Genomic DNA, 15799 nt, shown 5'->3' on the forward strand with positions numbered 1-15799 from the left:
TTTTGTATGCAATTCCTCAAATCCCCCCACGGCTTCTGGGTAACTAAACACAGGGCTTTGCAAACAGGTTGTATCTTCCATGTCCATTTATTCAGGAGTGGATAAATTGTTTTGTTATTGGCGGCAGGTGGACAGGCAGAAAGCTGTCTCATTCCTGTTTACTCATGGAAATAGGGGCTACATGTTAAAGACAGAGGGGAACTTTCAGAGATGATCTAATTCACTCTTCTCATTTTATGGACATGGAATCTAAGGGCCATGCCAGATGGGGTGGTCTACCAGATGTCCCACTGCTTAGTCAGTGGTAGGCAGGCTCTGGAGCTCAGATATCTTTCCAAGCACACTTGGAATATTTGCCAAGATAGACTATATCCTGGATCATAAAAGAACCTTAACAAATTTAAGAGAATTGAAATCATACAAGTATGATCTCTAATCATAATGGTATTAAATTAAAAATCAACAACAAAAAGATAAGAGGAAAATCCCCAAACACTTGAAAAATCAAACAACACACTTCTAAATTATCCATGCATCAAGGAAAAAGTCTCAAAGTAGAAAATATTTTGAACTGAATGAAAATGAAAATATAAAGTATTAAGATTTGCAGAATGCCACTAAAGCAGCGCCTAGAGGGAAATTTGTAGCATTAAAGGCTGATATTAGAAAATGAATGTTTCAAATTAATAATCCCACCTTCCACCTTAAGGAACTAGAAAAAGAAGAGCAAAATAAACCCAAAGCAAGCATAACGAAAGACATAAAAATAAAAGTAGAGATTAATGGAACTGAAAACTGGGAAAAAAATAGGAAAAAATCAATACGATCAAAAGCTGGTTCTTGGAAAAGACCAATAACGTAGATAAACTTCCAACAAGACTGCCAAAGGAAATCAAAGAAGAGAGTAACCAACTCATTCTGGTTTGCCTGGGACTTTCCAGTTTTAGCATGGAAAGTCCTGCATCCCAGGAAATCCCCTAGTCCTGAGCAATCTGGGTTGGCTGGTCACCCTGCAACAAACTACCCAGGGATGAAAACAGAGATTTCAACACAGACTCTGCAAAGGATAAGAAGGAAACACTAAAAACAACTTTATACACATAAACTCAACCAACTCAGATGAAATGGACTAGTTCCGCGAAAACCACAAATTCCCAAAACTCATCCAAGGTGAAATAGACAACCCAGATAGCCTTATAAATACTAAAGCAATTGAATTCATAGTTAACAACCCTCTGTAAAAGAAATCTCCTGGCCCAGATGGTTTCATTGGCAAACTCTACCAATCATTTAAAGAGGGAATAGCACCAGTTCTACACAATGTCTTCCAGAAAATAGAATAGGAAGAAACAATGCCCTGCTTGTTGTATGGTTACTTAATTATTATGATACCAAAACCAGAAAAGAGATTACAAGAAAAGAAAGCCAGAGACCAATATCCTTCATGAATTTAGGTACAAAAATTCCCAATAAGATATTAGCAAATTGAATCCAGCACTTTCTCTCCAACCACCCATCCATCCATCCAACCATCCATCCATCCACCTATCTCACCATGACCAAGTGGGTTTTTATCCTGGGAATGCAAGAAGACTGGCTCAATTTTCAGATATCAATGTAATCCACCATATTAACAATCTAAAGAAGAAAAACCACATGATCATACCAACTGGTACAGAAAAAACTTCTGAGAAAATTCAACATTCAATCATGATAAAAATTTGGGGGAACTAGAAACAGAAAGTAACTTTCTCAACCTGGTAAAAAGCATCTACCAAAAATGTATAGCTAACATCATACTTAATGGTGAAAGAATGAATGTTTTTCTTCTAAGATCGGGAACAAGACTGGGATGTCCACTCTTCTCACTCCTATTCAACACGGTACTGAAGTCCTAACTAGTGCAGTAAGGCAAGGGAAAAAGAAGGATACATATTGGAAAGAAAGAAAATAAACCATCCCTATTCACAGATGACATGATTAAGAAAATCAAAAGGAGGGGCCAGCCCGGGTGGCCTAATGGTTAAGTTCAGTGTGCTCTGCTTCAGCAGCCTGGTTTGGTTCCCAGGTGCAGACCTACCCCACTCATCAGTGGCCATGCTGTTGTGTCTCACATACAAAATAGAGGAAGATTGGCAATAGGTATTGGCTCAGGGAGAATCTTCCTCAGAAAAAAAAAAATCCCAAGGAACAAAACACAAACCCTCCTAGAACTAACAAATGAGCTCAGCAACACAGCAGGATGCAAGGGCAATTCACGATATAAGATGTATTTTTATATACTAGCAGTGAACAACTGGAACTCAAAATTTAATACAAATACAGTAGCCTTCAAAAGACAGAAGGAAAGAAATACTGACATGTATAGGTTCTGTATGCTGAAAACTACAAAACTCATGAAAGAAATCAAAGGAAACCCCAAAAAATATAGATACAGGGGCCGGCTCCGTAGTGCAGTGGTTAAGTTCGCATGTTCCACTTTGGCAGCCCAGGGTTTACCAGTTCAGATCCTGGGTGCGGACCTATGCACCACTTGTCAGGCCATGCTGTGGCAGGTGTCCCATATATAAAGTAGACGAAGATGGGCATGGATATTAGCTCAGGTCCAGACTTCCTCAGCAAAAAGAAGAGGATTGCTGGCTGATTTAGCTCAGGGCTAATCTGCCTCAAACAAACAAACAAACAAAAATAGACAGATATATACCTTGTTCATGACTCGGAAGTCTCAACATAGTAAAAATGTCAGGTCTTCCCAAATTGATCTACAAATTTAATATAATTCCAACAGAAATTCTGGAAGAACTTTTTGTAGATGTGGATAAGCCTGTTCTAAAACTTATATGGAATGACAAAGGAACTAGAACAGCTAAAAAATTTTGCAAAAAAATTAAGTTTGAGGAGTCACACTATATAATTTTAAGACTTATTATGCAGCTACAGAAATCAAGACAGTGTGGTATTGGTGAAGGGACAAACAATAGGTCAACGAGCCAGAATAGACAGATCAGAAATAGACCTACACAAATACGACCAATTGAGTTTTCGGAGTTTTACTTATCATTGAAACAGTCATTTTCTTTAATGTGTGAGGCAAGAAGATAGGTGGAAAAGAGTAAGGAGTCATTCCAACCTGATTAGAACTTATTTGCATCTCAGTCAGGAACTGTTTTGACCACAGTGGCTTAAAAACAATAGGGAACCAACCTTCTATTTTTCTGCTCCTCCATCTTTAGCCTATAGCCTGCATCCTCATGGGCCATGGCTGATGGATCTCCAACCATTATGCTTACTTTCCAAGGGAATAAGAAAGATGAAGGAGAGGATTTTCAAAAGGATGCACTTTCCAGCTGAGTCAAGTTCTTTTAAGGAGTTTTCTTTGGCATTCCATGTATGCTTCCTCACATTGGCCAGATCTTAGTCACGTGGCTATACCAATCTGCAAGGGAGGTTGGGAAATGTAGTCTTTTAGCTGGGCCCATTGCAGCTCAGGATAAAATCAAGGTTTAGTTACTAAGGAAGGAGGGGAAATAGATGTTGGACATTCAACCAGTAGTCTCTGCTCCACTGTGGCAATAGCTTCTCCCATGAGAGAGAGGGTTAATTTGATTTCATGAGGAAAAATGGACAGAAAGGCAGTTTGCAATAGTGCAGAGAAGAATTTGTCTTTCAGGGGGATTATCTGGTTGAACAAGCTGTGGAGAACAATTCAGCCTCAGTCAAAACGCCTTTACCAGGAGGACTGTCAGTCTGACGAAGAGAAGATCCTCTCCAATTTGTCAGGATTTTAGAATAAAAAGGATCTCCTATTCCTGGAAGCTTTCAGAAAGAATTATAAGTTATAGTCCCACGTTGACTCTGTCTCACTTGAGCTGCGGGCCAGTGCGGTAGCCTTCAGCCTAGCAGACGCGGTAGGACTGCTCGGTGGTTGGGGATACAGGCTGGGTTGTTATTAGGGGTTTGCACACACTGAGGCGAGCATAGGATTCAACAGCTCATCCACTGACCCACTTCTGTCTCATTTCCTCTCTCTCATTTTCTCTCCACTATGGAAATTTGGCTGGCCTTAGATGGGGGCTGGGGGGTGGGGGGTAGGGACGACAACAAATGCAAAGTTTGGTTTCAAATTTCCCATGTCAGCACCATCCTTTGCTCCCTTCAAGGACTCCCTCCTCAGGTGTCCATTAATGCTATTTCCTGGAAAAAAATGTTTCGTACTCTTTCTCTTTTCTCTTCCCCAGTTATGCCTCTCCTTTCCAGTTGTGTCTTTAGTTCCAGTCTTTTCCCTTCCACTCTATTCCTGTGATGGCCCATATGTGGTTGTAAGTAAAATATGGAAATATATCTGTGTATTAGTAAGGGTTCTCGAGAGAAACAGAACCAATAGGAGATACGCACATATATAAAATAGGAATTGACTCACGTGATTATGGAGGCTGAGAAGTCCCATGATCCGCCACCTGCAAGCTGGAGAACAAGGAAAGCCCGTGGTGCAGTTCAGTCCAAGTCTGAAGGCCTGAGAACCAGAAGTGCTGATGGTGTTGGTCCCAGTCTGAGTTCAAAGGCCTGAGAACCAGGAGCGCTGACGTCTGAAGGCGAGAGAAGATGGATGTCCCAGCTCAGGCAGAGAACAGTTTCACCCTTCCTCCACCCTTTTCTTCTATTCTGGCCCTCAATGGATTTGATGATGCCCACCTGCACTGGTGAAGGCGTTCTTCTTTACTTAGTCAACCAATTCAAATGCTAATCTCTTCCAGAAACATCCTCATAGCCATACCCAGAAATAATGTTGTACCAGCTATCTGGGCATCCCTTAGCCCAGTCAAGATGACACATAAAATGAGTCATCACTACCTACATTTATTTGGCTTTTGAGCACAGCAATGGAGGCACTGAGAAGCCAGAGAGCTCACAGTGAATTTGGGGGTCTCTAAAGTGATAAAATACAGTAGCAATAATAATGATAATGAAACGCAGACTTTCAGCCATCTATGAACGTTACCACCTAGATCCTACAGCAGTCACTGTGCATTTCCGGCCCCTCTTCCCCTCACTCTTACCACATAAGTGTGCACCATCAGACTTCTCATTGGCAGCACTGGCATTTCTTTGCCTGAGGAGCTTCTCTTGCTCGTGGAGCTCACTTTGCTGCTTCCATGCCAGGCCAGAAGTGCCAAAGAATTAATGCTCCCCAGGAGCAGCCCTAAACCAATGACTTATGGGAATTGGTGTATAAATACCCCAGTAAACTGCCCCCTTGGGTCAGGTAACTCTAAGGCATGCACTTTACACTGGCAGCCAGCGTCTCCGCAGTGGGGATGAGTGCCACACATCCACAATGGGAGCTGCCTTAATAACACATTCTTACCCCCTGTAAGTGTTCCCTTACCTCCCAAAGAAACTATCCTAGAGACCTTGTCTCAGGGTCTGCTTCTGAGGGAACCCAAACTAAGACAGGTCCCAACTGAGAACACCACGAAAAACACATACAAGCAGACAAGAGACTTGACTAATTTCATGCACTTTTTTTTTTTTTTGAGGAGCGCCGCTGCATCATGCACTAATGACTTAGCTATGATTGCTTCATATGAATTCTAACAAACTTAGATCTCTATTTTCTAAACCCAGAACAAATTAGAAGGAAAAAATTAAAAGAAAGTACTTTTATGCTACAGGCAGGCATAGAAAGAACTAAAAACTGAATGCAAAAGAAGAGCCAAAACATGGTTAAAAAAATAAGCAGTCATGATTATTGGTATCTCCAGCAGATGGGGGCCAGGTAGCTCTACACACTTCAGGTGGCCCCAGTGGATCCGTGTTCATAGAATTACGGATGAAACAGTTCACATTTCCAAATCCTTGCTCTTCACCTGATAGAATAATCCACAGCTCACTGCTGTTGCCCAGGTGGCAACTCTTCTTTCTTGCTTGGATCATTGCAGCAGCCACCTCCCTGGTCTGTGGCTTCAGGCTCACCTCTCCTTAACTCATCGTCGCTGTTGTTGCCAGAGAGATCATTTTAAAATGCAAACTGAATAATGCTTAAAATCCTTCAGTAGCATTATTTCCCAACCACGGAACGTCTCAAATGTTCTAGGGAGTTTATGCCTTTAATGTTTTCGCCTGTTTCTTGTTTCAGTTTCTATTTTTCTGAATTTGAAATATGAATTTTAGAACTATTTAATTAACTATTCCCACCTGTTAAAGCCAAAGCATTTGACCCCCTCCGAGTGGGTGTGCATAGTGGTTAATGGGATGGGGAGAAGGAGAGATTTCTTCCTACTCATCCCGAGTAAGGATGCACTTACTCACCTGGGGTATGGGGACCACTGATATGCACGGTGGGAGTTTTAGCTGTTATACTATTTTAGGTTGTTTGTATTTTGGGTCATATATTTTAAAATGTATACCCATAATGGACTAATGACTAAAGATGGGACACATTTAGGTCCTCATGTCGAAATGCAACAAACTAATGAAAACATAAGAAAGAACATTCTCTAAATCTCTTCAAGATGATGTCATCAGATCTAGAAGTTGCAGTTATAATAATAAATCTTCTTCTATTGTATATCAAGGTATGTCTGATACTTCAAAAAATAGTGACTGTTACATGCAATTGTGTGCCTGGCTTATTGAGTATAAAGATCATGAATACCTGTGGTGTGTTCTTTGCTAGGACAAGCTGGGAAAGAGCAGCCTGGAGCCCTTTTCTAATTTCATCATTTGGAAACAAACATGAGTGTTTCAAAAATAAACCAGTTGGTATTTTTTTCATAGCAAAGGCAAGTATTCCAACATTAGGTCACGCAAGCAGTTTTAACCTATTTTTGCTACTGTAAAATTTAGTCAAAATCACTCTATATTAGGTGTGTTCAATCTCAAAAAACACCCACAACACAAGATGTTAATCTTAAATGTATTGCTCAGGAGACTATGCCTTTCTTACATAATTAATAAGGTAAATTAAGGTGTATGTGTTGTTTATTAGTGGAACAAAGAAGAAATGTCTTTTAAAATAAATATTATTAAGGATTATATTAAAAAGTGACACATAATTTAATTTGTAATATACTGATCTGAAAATATTTTTGACTCAAAAATATTTGTTTATCATATACCACATATAAACCACATTAGATTTTTTAAATCTCCAAAGAGTGTCACAAGCTTATCTATTATCTCTCGTGAAAGGAATTCTGAGACTTGGTCCCCATTCCTGCCATTCACCAATGCACACTACCTGCTGGCTATCCCAAACTATTGGGAGTTCCCCTAAACGTATCCTCAAACTCGGGGTTTTTGCACATGCTTCTTTCTGCCTGGAATGTCCTTCCATCATCCTCACTACTTGGAACTGAAGCCTTCCTTAATCCTCGACATCGAGTTCTCTCTCAAAATTTCCTTTTCTGAAAGTCAGGGAGAATTAGATGTTACTTTCTGAGTTCTCAAACCATCCTTTTTCACAATTCCTTTCATTATCAGAAGTTGTGTAACTGGTGATTAGTCGTTTGTGTCTCCCACTAGACTGGGACTTCTTTGCCTTGGAGTTTTTGTCTTATGCATGTTTGTATCCCTTTGGCATAGTGCCTGGAACAAAGACTGGATCCCAAGAAATGTTTAAAATGATGTTCTATAAGGTGACTCCCATCCAAGAAAAGGCTTAATTATATCGTACATATTTTGTTTAAAAAGCCAGAAAGTATAAAACGTATTTTGAAAAAGATTGCCATCTCAAATGACTAAGGCAGAAACAAAAATGTTGAAGCTTAAAAGGGAAGATCTTCATGGCACTGAGCCCTCTGCAGATCTAGTCCCTAAGGGCTCCTGGGTAGATGGCTCTGCTGGGCTCAGAAGTGTTTCCCCTTAGCTCTGCTGGGCCACCTGATGGATGTGATGCAGGTTGGTCCCTTTATCCCCAACACTGACTTCTGGTTACCTTTGGAGAGGGCCCTAGGGCTGGAGTTAATGAAGTAAAGGCAGAAATGGACAAAGGAGCCAGGCTGGTGCCGTGATGCTGTTCTAGTGCCTCCCAAGGAAAGAGCCCCTTCGAGAAATAAACCGTGCACATGAGCACGAGAGGTTACATTTAATTTCACTTCAGAGAAATCCTGAGAAAAGCTGAAGGAAAGCGGCGGTTCATTCTCTTTTTCTGGCATAGCAATCAAAAGGCGTGAAGCTCAAAGCCTCGTTTCTAATAAATCAGGGCTGGGTGGGTCTGCTGGGCGTCTTCTCTTTATATCTGAGTAATGTCAAAAATCTTAATTAAATATTCTGAAGAAGTGATCTAAACCTTTTGAAACCTCGTTTGAGCAAAACTCAAGGGATGGGGAAATAAAAAGATGGGTCTTAAAAGTCTACCATCTCTTTTCCGATTGGAAGGGCAATAGCACTTTCTACCAATTTCACCCTAAATCTTCCCTAAAGAAAAGGATGCAGGTTAAGTGGGTCACCCTTAATGTCTTCCAAGAGAGCTTAATCATTTAACTCAGCTCCAGGTGATTTGGCTGAAAGCAGTTTGAACAAAAGGAATTTGGTCGAACATAAGTTGCTGATAAGGTAATTTTGGCCTTATGATCAAAATTTTGGTATTATGAAAAATCAATGCTTCTTGGTCATTGATTTTTCACGTAGTCATCATTTTGGCAGACTGTGGGGTAGTTTTTCTAACTGTTAATGCATTTGTTTGGCATTTTTTGTCTCCCCTCCCCTGCCTTTTTTAAGTGCAGTGATTTTTTTTCCTTATTCTTTTGACATTTTAAATTTGGAATTAATTTTTGGACAATTATTTCAACTCTGCACTGTGTATGATAATGAAAAATTGGAAACATCCTAAATTTTTAGCAAAAGAAAATTACTTGAAATAACCTCCATGTCCAATAATAGGTGAATTGCTTAAATAAGTGACAGTATCTCTTAAAGGAGCATGAAAATCCTCAGCTCTCTCCCCAAATTAGTTATTTATCCAGACTCAGACCTGAGGGTTATAGAGTGTAACCCATTCTTGTAGAAAAGACATAGATGCACACAAAAAATCTGGACGATACACACCTCGGCAGTTGTTTCCGATGAGTGGATCCATATGGGGGTTCTTCATGGTTGCCTTTGGTTTGTCTATTTTTTGCCTTTTAACAAACATCCATTGCTTTTTTAATAAGAAAAATAATTTGAAAATGTTTCTTAATAAAATAAACTATAAAAGAATGATCTAGAATTTTCATCTTTGGGGATGTGGTGGAGACTTGCCTACATCATCATCATGTTATTGGAGGCAGCAGTGCACTTGGCCAGAGGGCTGCCTTTCCCAGCCTCCCTTGTAGCTGGATGGGCCTGAGGACTGGGTTCTGACCTTAGCAGAGGGGTTATGTGATCTTCCAGAGCAAGTCCTTAAAAGGGGTGGAGAGGGCCCGTGCCTTTTCCATCTTCTGTCATGTTGCCTGGAACTTAGACATGATGGCTGCCACTCCAACAATTAAGGCCAGGAATAATTGATTGAGGATAACTAAACAGTAAAGGAAAAAGCGAACCTCCCTCACCACAACATGAAAATACTAAGAAAAAGAGACAAAATTCGTAGAGGCTACAAAATCACCCCAAAAGGCACTAGAATTGATAATACTTAAAAAAAAAAAAAAAAAAAAAGTCAGCTACTGGGGATGTTTATGTAATAGGATGAAGATGGGAGCCAAGTGGGAGTTTTTTCTTTTATTGGTTGGAACTGATAGCTAACTTTACGGCTGAAAACAAACCTCGAGTTTCTCCACCTCGTAAATGCAGACAATGGCCAGCTATTGGAGAGGGCAACATCCCAAAATGACTTGCTGAGAGGCAACACTTTCATCAAGTCCCAGACCACTACCACCACCAAGTTCCTAGTACCCTTCTAACCCCATCCTACACTCCCATACCGTCTCCCATCTCCCAATATAGGACTGTGAGGGAGAGAAACGGTCTTTTAAGTAGGAGAATATTGTGAAGAACAGCTCTCTCATCTTTCTTTCGCTGCTCATGGGGATGGGGAGTAAGCTTCAAGACAAGAGGAAAGAGCAGGACCTGGAGAAAATCATTGTACAACTTGGGAGTGTCTTCAGGAGGAACAGGCTGGCATCTCATCTTCTGGTTGGGACTGGAGAAAGAGCCCTGGAAGAGATAATGAGGAGAGATGACCAGGCAAGGCGGGAACAAGGACCATCCCTTTAAATTTTCCATTCCTAGAGGTACAGAAAATAGATTCCACTTGTGCAGGCAGATCCAGGATATGGGCCTTCTAGAATTGATGAGGTGGGAATAGGGCTCACTGGGGACCACACAGCAAGGAGCAAAGAGCCTAGACCTCCCAGGAGTCCAGCTGAGACTGCCCCTGGGGGTCATCCTGAAGATAGGATCGCTCCTCTTGAGGAACCCCAGACACCTTGGGAAACTGTCTCACATCAGTGAAGCCTGCTGAGAGCATCATCCATCCATATCCAGACCAGAGAAAACAGCTAGAAAACTAATTATAAGAAACCATGAAAAGGGTCATGTATCCATTAAGCCATAATGGAGATAATGCCATTTTCCTGCTCTCTCCTCCCATGCCAACACCAGAGGGAAGAGCACAGGAGAGAAGGAGGGAGTGTGTCAGGGAGAGTTGACCATGCCCCCATCACACTCCAATCTAGCCTTGGTGGGGGCTGGGGGCTAGGGAGCTTTGAGTTGAATTTGAAATGGAAATTTTTAAATAAATAGGACGGAAATTTAAGGACTAAAATGAGATGATTAAAAAATTTTTTTTTTTAAAGATTGGCACCTGAGCTAACATCTGTTGCCAGTCTTTTTTTCTTCTTCTTCTCCCCAAAGCCCCCCAGTACATGGTTGAATATTCTAGTTGTAGGTCCTTCTGGTTGTGCTATGTGGGATGCCACCTCAGCGTGGCCTGATGAGCAGTGCCACATTCATGCCCAGGATCCGAACCGATGAAACCCTGGGCCGCCGAAGCAGAGCATGCAAACCTAACCACTCGGCCATGGGGCCAGCCCCTAAAATGGGATGACTTGATAACTGAAAGTAACTGAAGAACTACGGACTTCGATTGAAAAGCCGTTAAGGAAGCTCACTCTCCCGGTGGGAAAGGGTGTTCCACAGAGCTTAGTAGGGAGCAGGTGCTAGAAAAGTAGCCCCATTTCGTGTTGACACTCCAACATGGGATTTCCCCTGTTAAAGCAATAATATTGTTTTTCAATAAAATTGTCCAGTTGACCATACTATTTCAAACCAAATGGTTTGGGGGCTTGATGATAGAGGGCTTGATAGAACCTTGTAATGAGTGGTCACACAGTGCAGGTATGGAAGAAAGTTCTAGAGAGCCAGTTTCTGGTTTGCTGTTGTGTTAGATACATTTTGTGAACCATTTCAGATCCTCTTTATCTCACTTGTCCCTGGAGCCTTTGCCCATCTGATCTGCTCCAGCAAACACTTCCTCAAGGACTCCAGCCACTCTCTGGAGGACACAATCCACAGCCCCGTGGTCCTTTGCCCTACTGTAGTTCTTCTAGCTCTGGCCTGGAGCATCTCTGTTGGTGGGGGGCCACGACACTGCTGTGAGATCTGCTGGGGTGCCCAGGCACGACCCAGAAGTGTACGGGTTCAGACCCTGTGGGGTGGCCTCCGACCAATGAGAGGTGGAACCTGTGGATACATTCTCTTTTCCTTCACTGCCGTGATCTGCAGTTTGCAGCACCCCTCGGAAGGCGAGACTTTGAGATTGAGCAGTCAGTCGTGCCTGACACCAAGCCTCCCTCCTTTCCTGCCTCACCCCTCTTCCTCCTCATTCCGACTTCCCTGGGATTGTACTCTTTAATAAGGAGTAGCACAGAAGCCTTTGCCTCGGGCTCTGCTTCTGGGGAACTCAGGCTGGGATGAGTGTGCAAACCTGCGTTGATTTTCAAAGTATTGCTTCTTCAGTTTCTGTGCCGGGTTTGCCTTGAAAATCGACTTGAATGTTGTGTTAGGGCTTAAGATGCTGCCAGCTGGAGGCAAGCAAGCAGGTACTGCCTCTCAGTTATACCAAGTGCCCACTTGTCTGTCAGGAGAAAGGGGAATTGGAAATGCTCTCAGACCCCAACCACAACGTGACTACCAGGACTGGACTACGATTCCAGGGGTCGTCCCCAAGCGAAGGAAGAGAGACTATCCTTCACTTTGCAAATGGAGTTAGCTTAGGTTGGAATGACAGCCATTGGGGAAACAAAACTACTCTCTAGACATTGTTGCTATAGTCACTGCTGAGACTAAAAGTGAACCTGACAAGCTTTCCCAACAAAGGAGAATGACTTATCCTTCAACGCGCTAAATCACAAGTAAAATATCCACTTTGAAGGAGAGAAGACCTGTTCCAGCTATAGAATGCCTGCTAAGGAAATGAGGCAAAATTTTTGGCTAAAAGCCCCCAAACCACTTGATGAGCATATCAAAACTTGACATAGTATAGTTTACCGGAAGAGTAAGCTGCTAAACTCCAGGCTGAAGTCTTCGGGGCGTCACCCAATCAATTCCTTTTGCAAGCACACAAAGGTCAACCCTGTATTATGACACAAGGAAAGCCATCTCTACTGGTCTTTAGCTTTCTTTTTTCATTCAACTATTAGTCCCTTTGCATCTAGGCTAAAGAAAGCTGTGTAGACGCAGGATAACGATGACATGAGTCTGATTCACCTCCAATGTGGGAGGAAAATAGAATGGAAGAATATTCAGTGTTAGGAAGGCGAATTGACATCATTGTGCCCTAGGAGATGCCCAACGCTGTTGGGGGTGGGGAGTGGAGAAGTGTATATGGGGGGGATGTTTGCAGACGGCCCCTGGGCACTATGGGTAACCAAAGAAGTAGTTTAAGGAGTAGTTGCTAAAGAAGTCTGAGTCGTCTGAGGATTCGCCCAGAGTGAGGGGAGTTTGAGTGGGCTTATGCCTTCCTCACTGAGGACTAAGGCCATGTGATACCGGCTTGGTGTCCGGAAAGCACACCAAGGCTGCCAAGAGTCCCCAGAATAAATGATTCCAAAGGCTGTGTGGCTGGGCTGCTGTCACTGTCTGGTTCCCGCAGCCCCTTGGTGGCCCTGGCACAGAACATCTGGTGGGAGGCAACTTGCAGGCAGAGATGCCACCAGCAGCCCAGGGGAGCAGCTGCCAGCATCCTGTCCTCTCCAGTGTGTTCCCAGCGTGCCAGGACTGTCTACTCCGATCACCCAGCTAAGGGCTGCAGTTGAGAAGCGAGCCTTATTAGGTGGCCTGGGGCCTCCCACCCTGAGTCACTCTGTAAGGTAGACGTAGTTTTATGTTTGTACCTGTGGAGATGGTAGAGGTCATATACAGGTCCACCTGGGAGAAGGGTAAAATGACAGTAGTGAAATGGGAGCACTAAAGAAGTCAAATCAGCTGTGTATCAATTCTGCAGAGGCTTTCCCTAGCCCGGGGTGCCAGCAGACTTCTGGATCAGAATGGAACAGCATAGGTAAGGCTTCCTCCACTGAGATCCTGCTCCTCTAGAATGTGCCTCCTCTGGGGTGCGGAGATTCTTGGTGAGCTCAGGGTAATCTGAATGGTTGAACCAGACCCCATGCTTCCAAAACAGTCACTGGAGAAAGGGAATGGAGGGGACAACCTCAAATCAGAGATTTTTCCCCAGAATCTTCCACTCACAAAAATGGAGGCCAACACAGACCATAGTTGTGTGGTTGATAGAAGCCAAACTGCCTCCCAATGACACCCAAATCCTTTTTTGCTAGTCCCTGAACGACTTCCATGTTCTTCCCTCCTGTCTCTGTACTCCATGGCTCTTCTCCCTCCTGCAGAGCATACACTGTGTATTCCCAGGGTTTGGTCTTTAGCTCTTTGCTCTGATGTTTTTCTCTTTTGAGAGTTAATTCCTAAGAAGCCCACTCCCCAAATATCATGTCTCTAGACTCCTCTAAATCCACCTCTAGTCCTGCCTTCCTATGGAGCTTTCTATGTGGACGCTCCTGTGACCTAGGTGTCACTGTGTCCGATATTTTCCCCGTAAGCATCTTTGCCATAGATATCTTTGCCACAGACATCTTTGCCACAAGCATTTTCACTGCATACCTAATTGTCCATAAGGCAATTTTGCTGTAAAAGATAAAATAACTGGTTGACAGTTTGGTTTCAATGAGAAAACACGGCGATAAAACTTAGTGTAAGTGTGAAACAAGAGAGTGTAAAGTCACATTGCATACTATACTAGAAAATAGCATTTAGTTTGCAAATTCTTCAGGGAACACAGGCATCCCTCCCACCCATCAAAATCAAAAGTTTACCAAGCTATGGCAATTATCAAAGAGGCGGCTGGTCATTCACAACAGTCTTCCGGGGCATTCATTATCGACTCTTCAGCTAATTTAGATACAACAACTTGTTCTCTAATGCCGTCTTTACCAAATTCATCATGCAATATGAGAAGCTGGAGGCAAAAGAAGAATCGAGTTTCTCCTAAGCCCTCTCAAAAAAAAAGAAATGGTTACGTGACTCCTCCTGAGTATAAGTTTCTTGAAGATGATGACCTTGTTTTTGCTATTCGATAGTGAAGAATATGATGTGGACAGAATTTTGGTATTTGGCACAGAATTTGGCTGAGATGATTCGGTGAAACGTAGGGACTGGGCACGTGATGGAACATTGAAATGTAGTCCACATATGTACTACGTTTCATTATGTCCTTCTAATAAACGTCCCTCTTTTACTTTCGTCATTTTACCTTTTACTGCAAAATTGCCTTCGGCCACCTAGCTAGGCGGCGACAGCATTTGCGGCAAAGATGTCCACGGCAAAGATGCTTACGGTGGAGGTGTCTAGAACTGTCCCCGCGAACTCGGAACCGTGCTGTGCTCCTTGGACCTGTCTCCTCCCCTCACCACATTCAGATGGCCAGCAAGTTCGGTCGATTTTTCCTTCTTCCCCTTCTTTGTTTGCTGTTCCCATGTCTATCACCCTGACGCAGGTCCTCATCTCACACCTGAGTTTCGGGTCAGGGGATCTAGCTGACAGCATTCTTTTCCTCTCCTCACTGTTGGACAGATCTTCCTTGAGCATCTTTCACTGTGCACGGCCAAACCTCCAGCAACCCTTTCCTGGCGCATCCCGTGCGAGGTGGGGCGGCCGGGGCGGCGAGGAGAGGGCAGGCGGGGCAGCAGCAGGCCGGCGGCCCCTCCCCACAGCTGTGCCGGGAGCAGCCCGTGGGCAGCCGCCCAGCAGGGCTCTGGTTCGGGTTTAGACTGAGGTTTATTCGGTTCTAATTACAAGTGAACACAATCCCACTCCCACTCCTAGCCACTAACTCATGTTACTCTCACTAAGAGGGGCTGAGAAATGAGCAGTTTTCCACACTTCCGCCCACAAGATCGGATAAAAGAAGAATCGATTCGGTGACTCAGGGCTTCCTTCTCCCACGGACAATCCCACCCTCTTGCCCAGGGGCAGGAAACTTCCCAGGGTTAGGTTTGTGTGATCCGGGTGGCACAGCTGGATTCTCTGATCAGGGCCGAGAGGGGAATGCTTCCTTTTCTCTCCAGCTCAGCGAAAGACTTGCTTTTCTGCCTCCAGAGCCTAAACTGGCGTAAGGGGTGCCCCACAGGCTGCTGTGGATCCTGGGGTCTCTAACCATTCCTTTCATGTGGAAGCCCCAGGGACTTCTTGGTCTTAAAGGGAGTTTTTAATCTGATGCTGCAATTGGGTAGAACCTAGCAAATTGATGAGAGATGTGTGAATTTGGAAAATATATTCCCAACCCTAATAGAAATTATTTTTTAAATTC

The 15799-nt window shown here is 43.3% G+C and overlaps 1 long non-coding RNA gene across 1 annotated transcript in view; it reads left to right on the top strand.

Annotated features, from left to right (window-relative positions):
- Positions 1-15799, top strand: part of LOC138920654 (uncharacterized) — a 71397-nt gene that overhangs the window by 35445 nt on the left and 20153 nt on the right. The window lies entirely within an intron of this gene.

This window comes from Equus caballus, chromosome 24, assembly GCF_041296265.1.
Source record: "Equus caballus isolate H_3958 breed thoroughbred chromosome 24, TB-T2T, whole genome shotgun sequence".
Taxonomy (NCBI): Eukaryota; Metazoa; Chordata; class Mammalia; order Perissodactyla; family Equidae; genus Equus; species Equus caballus.